Below are 7,684 nucleotides of genomic sequence, written 5' to 3'. Positions count from 1 at the left end.
GACACATCACCCAAAGCAGTGATAGTGAAGGCGAAGATAAACAGCTGGGACTACATCAAATTAAAGAGCTTCTGCACAGCAAAAGAGACAATAACAAAAACAAAGAGAAACCCCACCAACTGGGAGAACATTTTTGCACCCAACACTAATGATAAAGGACTGATCACAAAAATCTGCAAAGAGCTGATGAGACTCAACAACAACAAAGAAAATAATCCAGTCAAAAAATGGGCAGAAGAGCTAAAAAGAAACTTCTCTGAAGAGGAAATGCAAATGGCCAACAGGCATATGAAAAAATGTTCAACATCACTTGTCATCAGGGAAATGCAAATCAAAACTACCATGAGATACCATCTTACACCAGTGAGAATGGCACATATTAAAAAAACTAGCAACAACAAATGTTGGCGAGGGTGTGGAGAAAAAGGAACTCTTCTGCACTGTTGGTGGGGGTGCAAACTGGTCCAACCACTGTGGAAAGCTGTGTGGAGATTTCTGGACCTACTAAACATAGAGCTTCCATATGATCCAGCAATTCCACTCCTAGGTATTTACCCAAAGGACACAGAAACATCAATTCCAAAGAACACCTGCACCCCTATGTTTATAGCAGCACTGTTTACAATAGCTAAGCTTTGGAAACAACCAAAATGCTCAAAAATAGATGACTGGATCAAGAAGATGTGGCACATATATACCATGGAATATTACTCAGCATTCAAAAAAGATAAACACATGCAATTTGCAGCAACATGGATGGCGCTGGAAGGGATCATGCTCAGCGAAATAAGCCAAAAAGAAAAAGAAAAATATCGGATGGTCTCACTCATAGCAGGAATCTAGAAAACTTAAATAAGGGACCAGGAAAATGAATAACTATAAGAAAGTGAAAATCAAAATCAACAAAAAACTATGAACCAGAGACACTTTTAGGGGGGCAGGGGCGGGAGGGAGGGATTGGGGGTCAGAATGGGGGGGCTGCAATTGTATGGGAATATAACAATAAAATTTATTATCTAATAAAAAAAAATAAAAAATAATGTTATCAGTTCCCATAAAAAAAAAAAAGGCATTTCAAAATAATTTACATATATTCCTACTTTCTCCCTAAGTTCTCAGTACACATACCATTAAATGGAGTTTAGTATTTGTTTACATTTTCTTTTGGTGCACGACTTACAAAGGAATATACAAGTTTTAAACTCACATTTGCTGATTTTTGACAAACTGCACAGTCATTCTGGGATTCCATCCCTTGCTGTTCCCAGCTTTCATGCTCCTTCTGTCTTTACTGTACTCACCTGGAGAAACTAAACCGGGCTTAAATACAACTCTCCATCCAATAAAAATTTATTTGTGCTGTTGAATAAGAGAAGACATAAACAGCTAGGATTCCTCTGTGTGACTTAAATCATGATTACTAACATCAAGTTCTGTGAGGTAGGCCCTAAAGCTTCCAGCTCTACTTGCTTAGTTCAGTCTCTCTCCCACATTTTAAACTATCTGTGGTACAGAGCCAGTTTCTTATTTTAAATCCATTCTTGAGATAATACTTTAAGAAAAAAAGAACAAATGAGTTATAAGATCAATAAAATAAAACAAAGACATGTAAATTGCGAGTCCCAAATTTTTATTATTAAATTTATCAGTCATAAAATTATTGTTGAATCACTACAAAAATTTTAAAATGCTTACTCTCAATTTCTGTACCTTTCACAGACAACGAATAATTTACAAAAGAGGACTGGTTTCTAGGATACTCTTTGAAAGTAGCACTGCTCTAAACCACTAGACTATTTTGTAGGTTCTCTCTCCTCAAACCTCCATAACTTTGCTCCTCCCTCCTAGAGGATGACTTTGCCTTGCCACAACATGGGAAGAAATCAGAGAACAATTTTTTTTTAAATTTTTATGTAGAAGAACTGGGGTACAGGCCAGGGGGCACGGGGACGGGGTGAGCAGTGAGAGGATTCACCAGAGACAGAGTGGGGAACAGAACAGACAGACTGACTGATTTACACTGCTGAGGGAGTAGCGGGCAAGACAGGAGAGGTCTGCTTGCCTTGTGGGTCAGCTCCCTGGCTGGGGATGGAACTCATGCCATAGTGGTGATAGTACTGAAACTTAACCTCTCGGCCACCAAAGAGGCCCCTGTATTTTCTGTGTGCTTCCTACACAACACTGAAATAGGTGAGATATAAACTCTGCTTTAAAAAAATCCCAAAGGGCCTCCCCGGTGGCGCAGCGGTTGAGCGCTGGGTTGTGAAGCTGCCCGCAGCCTTTGCAGCACCGGTTCGATCCCCGGCTGCTCCCCGGCCACCGAAGGAGGGTCCCACATGGCGCGCAGACCTCTCCTGCCGCCCGCTGCTCCCCTCAGCAGTGTACTTCGGTCCTTCTGCCTGCTCTGTTCCCCGCTCTGGCTCTGGTGAATTCTCTCACCCTCCCGCGCTTCTGACTGACCCAGTGCTTGCATAAATAAATAAATAAATCCTAAAAATAAATAAATAAATAAAAGTTACTCTATATTAAAAAAAAAAATCCCAAAGTTCACATTTTAAGTATGTAATGGAGGAGTAGGCCACAAACACTAGCAACAAGATGGCTGAGACAGCTCCATTTATTTTATTTCATTTTTTGAAAATTTTACTGATTTGCCAAAAGTTTACATAACTATATAATTTCAGGAGTGCAATTTCACCCCTCCGTATGTGCACATGCTTCACTCACCCACCACCAAAGCTCCAGTGCCGATACCTTATCACCTTCTCTCCTCTATCCCCTCCTCGCCCCCCCCACCTCTGTCTGGTAATCACTTTATTCTTTCACAGTCTAAGAGTTACTTTTGTCATCTTTTAAGATAGTACTTTTTAAACAAAGCTAGACTGTTCAAGTTGAAAGACCAGTGATTTAAACAGGAGCAAGCACCATGAGAAATGACTCAGGCTTTGAGGGGGAGGACGGTGTCAGGAGGAACATTCTGGAAGCACTCATCACCCTACCTTGGACCCCTCAGCCATCTCCACACACACAGGCAGTAACTGCTATCATGGGGCATCACCCTCTGCTAATGTACAGTCAAAATATGACATGCTCAAAGAAAAAAATTAAATATTTATATCTGTACTTTAGAAATATGAGTGTTTCATAAATACAAGGCATTAAAATGATTTATATTCTACAAGGCAGGCAGGGAACAGGAACACTTGACCAGACAGGTACCATAAAGCTCATCGATGCCAAAACAGTGCCAAAAAGGAATTAGGTACAGACCACTCAGGGAAGATTTTATAAGGCTAGCTTGAATTTTTCTTTTCTTTTTTTACCACCAAAGCATGTTTTGGAAAATCTATGTATGTATCCTATTGTATAGAGAACTTCAAAAGACTAAAGTGGACCACTGCAGAAACCTCAGAATACTGTCTTGAGAATACTTCAAATAGTTCCAAAACACATCAGTATAAAACATCTGCACTATAAATTAAAGATGCCAATTGGGTTGCCAGTAAAGGCAAAGTTTAATATTCCCAGATGTTATTATACAGTATCTATGATATGTGGGCTGAGTAGGGTATGCACATTTGTGCACCATGGTATTTTTTTCAAGATGTAAATCTAGTCCCTGGAGATATAACAATAGCAAGACCGAATAAATTGTCTGAAAAGTAAAATTCACATTTCTTTTTTGTTAGTTTAAAAGATAGGAGAGGGAAAGAGCAAGAAGCTAATTATCCTATTGTATTTTTTCTTATTGAGATAGTTGTCTCAAATTGTTGGTAAGCATAGAGCTGAGATGAGTAGTTTTAAATTTTGGCATTGATTTTTTACCATTGCTATAGTTTTCAGAGGAAGCAGCAGAAGTAAACTGCTCAATTACTTAATACACTCTCTTTTTGAGTGTCATAATGTCATAGCCTACTTTTAAAACATCTTATTTAAAAACATTTTTTTTGCGTGGAAGAACAGGGGTGCAGGCCGTAAGTGGGGTGGGGAATGACAGGATTCACCAGAGACAGAGTGAGGAGTAGAACATGTGGATTTACTGAAATGTACTGCTGAGGGGAGCAGCAGGCGAGACAGGAGAGGTCTGCTATCTGTATGTGGGTTAGTTCCCTGGCTGGGGATGAAACTCAGGCTATAGAGGTGATAGTGCTGAGACTTAACCCCTAGGCCAACAGGGAGGCCCAGCATCCTATATTTTAAGATGATTGGATTCTATCTAGGGTGTTCAGAACAAAAAGAAATGTGACAATTTCACGGCATCAAGAAACCATACCTACATTGTAGGGTTATTTTGGAAGAGTTAGTAATTCATAGTATCCTTTTCCTTGTTAGATTTGGTAATAAGGATAGAATAGTGGGAGCTGTTTCATTCTGGAAACTTTCTTCACTTTACTCCATCTGCAGTAGAGTTTAATGATGATAGTCATAAAAAACATTTTTTAGTGCAAAGTTATTTTGCTTAACCCAAGGACAGTTTTTATTCAGTCACTATCTAGTTCAATTATTCAAAAGATTTTAAGCTCAAAATATCATTATTAAAGCAGAAAGGGGAGGTTATCAAGTATGTATATCCTTGATGTAGGTAATACAGCTAAGGTATCAATCTCCAAATACTTTGGCAGCAGGCAAAAACCTTCAAGGTAGGGGTCAGTAAACTATGTGTCTACATCTATTATTAACCAGTTACGTGACCTTGGAAAAATAATTTAGTCTTTTTTGGGTATGCTTCTTCATTTTCAAAATAAAGAATTGGGGTGAGATCAGTTATTTGACCTGGTTCACAACCAGAGGACCTCATTTCTGCGGTTGTCTGGTGACTCCTCATTAGGACTGCCCAAGTAGGGGATTATACAATTTGGGGGCAAATTCACAATGTCTGGGATCACTGACATCCCAAAATTTCCTTCCAATTCTACCTAACAACTAATGATCCCATGACTTATTTGGTACCTATCCTTTAATCCTCATCAACAACATTGATTTATGGGGTACCTTTTACTTTGCCATATTGCCCTAGGAAAGAGAGATTCTAAAATCTTTAAAACATTCCTTTTCAATCTGCCTGGGAAGATAGGTTAAAGAGTTCAAATTAAGGAAAAAAGATAATGTGCACTGGCTGGGAATGATAGCCAGAAGCAGTGTTTAGGAAGGTCTTTCCAGATGGGACTTGAGAGAGGCTACCAAAATTGGAGAGGGTGGGCCTGTGGAAGGGTATCGTCAGGTGAGTAAATGGAGTCATCAGTAAGCTGGACCCAGAAACATTTCATTCCTGTCCTGGAATAATGGGTAGATCAGTTTGATTGGAAAGAGTTGCATTATTATTTAATGAGTCTTTAATTCCAAATTGTGTATAGCAGTTTAACTGTTATTTTAGCGAATGTGGTAGCTATTATTGCTATATTTAGCCAGCCTGTGGTACATCAGAGTGTCCAACTGCTTACAATTACTTTTATTAACCCTAGGGAAATTATTGATGTGTCTTAGAATCTAACATTGACACAGTGGAACAATCAACAAATATTTATTGAATCCATATAGTGTGCCTATCTTCCTGGGGTGTAAAGCTGGACTGGAAAGGGTCTTGCCCTAAGGGAGCAGACTTTGTTGCTGTCATAAAATGCCCTCAACAAAGAAACTACATGAACTACAAACCATAAGCCAACTTAGTACTTTAAAAAAATAACACTTCAGTAAACTATACTTACAAAAATATCTTATTCAGATCTTTGATGAAAATGATTAACTTGGTATACTGAGGATGTCATTTTGGATATCCAGTACCTCTTTTCACCATAAGCTCTAAAATAATATTTCCATTTATGGATCTCTACCTACTTTCCCAGAAGCATGTCAAATATTAAGTCCTAACATAATACAAAATCTCCCAAATATACCATCTCTACTCCAAACAAAATATAAGAAAAACAGGAATCACCTGCGTTGCCACTACCATCACAAAAATCAGCCACCAAGATATTCCAAACTAAACCCAACGCAACCCATCCTTTCTCTGGCAATTTTTGGTATTACTTCTTGGTGAATGGCATTACTCTAACCATTTTGGTGAATGACATTACTTCTCTCATCTAACCAGTGATCAGAAACTTTGGGCCCTGGGAGAAGGGACAATGAGATAGGGGAGCATGGCAAACAAGAAGTTGGTAGGAATAAAGGATAGGAGGCCAAGGGTTATTTCTGTTTTGTTTAATGTATTTCTGTGGGACCGGAGGAAGTAAGCACTTAGTAATTACACAATAAATATTTGTTAACTTAGAAAGACATTTTCCCCATACACAAAAATTATTGCTTTCTCAAAATGGGGGTGGAGATATAGTAATATTCTTCCTTTTGCTTTTTTCTGGACAGCATAAAGTTTGACCCACAAAGGAAGTGCTTCTCTTAACAAATGTCTTAACAGAAATAATGACGGTAGAAGCCAGATAATAGAGAGAGATGGCTTTATTATAATTCTGCTCATTGAAATTTAGCATTCATTTAAATAGAAGTCATGTGTACAAAAAGATCTTGCATGATATTTTGTAGTAAATAAAAGATGACGATTGCTTTATTACCAATATTAATGAAAATTCTTCATTTTTTTATGTGCTAGTGGCATTACAGTCGAGACATAAGTGGATATATAAATATAGTCTTTTATATTGGTCCCTCCATCATGGAACTCCACCCAATTTTAGGTCCTAAATTTATTTGGTCAAGTTCTGAGCAAGTTCTAACCTAGCCTGGCAGCATATTGCAAATCTCTTTCCTATCAGTATGTAGGGTCTGGAATTAATCTTGTTAATCTAAGACTGGTATCTGGGCACTCTAGTTCAAACCCTGAGCTGTGTCTTCTTTGCTTCCTATCTTCTTCATGCCTGCCTTCCTTCCCTTTGGTATTTGCCATGGAAGCCCACTTTACCTCTTTGGATCTGTCTTCTTTCTAAGCCTTTGTGACTTCCCTTATACTGGTTTTCCTCCTACCTCCTCTCTCTTTCCTAATGTGAATGTTCTCCAAGACCAATCATTTTGCTGGGTTTTTTTTGTTTGTTTGTTTGCATTTAAATATCTTTCTTCCTGGGGCCTCCCTGGTGGCACAAGAGGTTAAGAAGCAGCACTGTGAAGCTATCCATAGCCACTGCAGCACGAGTTCGATCCCCTGGCCAGACAGGGAGCAACCCACATGGCACAGCAGATCTCTCCTGACTCATCTGTACTTCTGTCAATCTGCCTGTTCTGTTCCCCACTGTCTTTGTTGAATCCTCTCACCCTCCCCCACCTCTGGCCTGTACCCCAGTTCTTGTATGCATAAATAAATAAATCTTTAAAAAATAAAAATAAATAAATATCTTTCTTCCTTTGGGATCACATTCTCTCTCCTAGTTTCAAAGATCACCCATATACTGACTTTAAAAAGGTCAATCCCTACTATCTCTTCTAGCTCTGGTTTTGCATCTCAAAATGTCTCCAGAATATTTTCATTTTTATATTGATGTGACACTTATCTTTTCTCAGTGTGCACCCCTTTCCATATAAGTATACAAACAATACCCAGTTATAGTCTTTTTTTTTTTATAGAGACATGTTATTTATTTATTTATTTGTTTGTTTGTTTGTTTGTTTCTTTGTTTCTTTATACATGCACTGGGTACAGTCAGAAGCGCGGGAGGGTGAGAGAATTCACCAG

Source organism: Talpa occidentalis, unplaced genomic scaffold, assembly GCF_014898055.3.
Source record: "Talpa occidentalis isolate TD23 unplaced genomic scaffold, MPIMG_talOcc4v2.1 talOcc4.3, whole genome shotgun sequence".
NCBI classification, from domain to species: domain Eukaryota; kingdom Metazoa; phylum Chordata; class Mammalia; order Eulipotyphla; family Talpidae; genus Talpa; species Talpa occidentalis.
The sequence above is the reverse complement of the archived record's forward strand: the minus strand, read 5'-3'. Positions refer to the sequence as shown.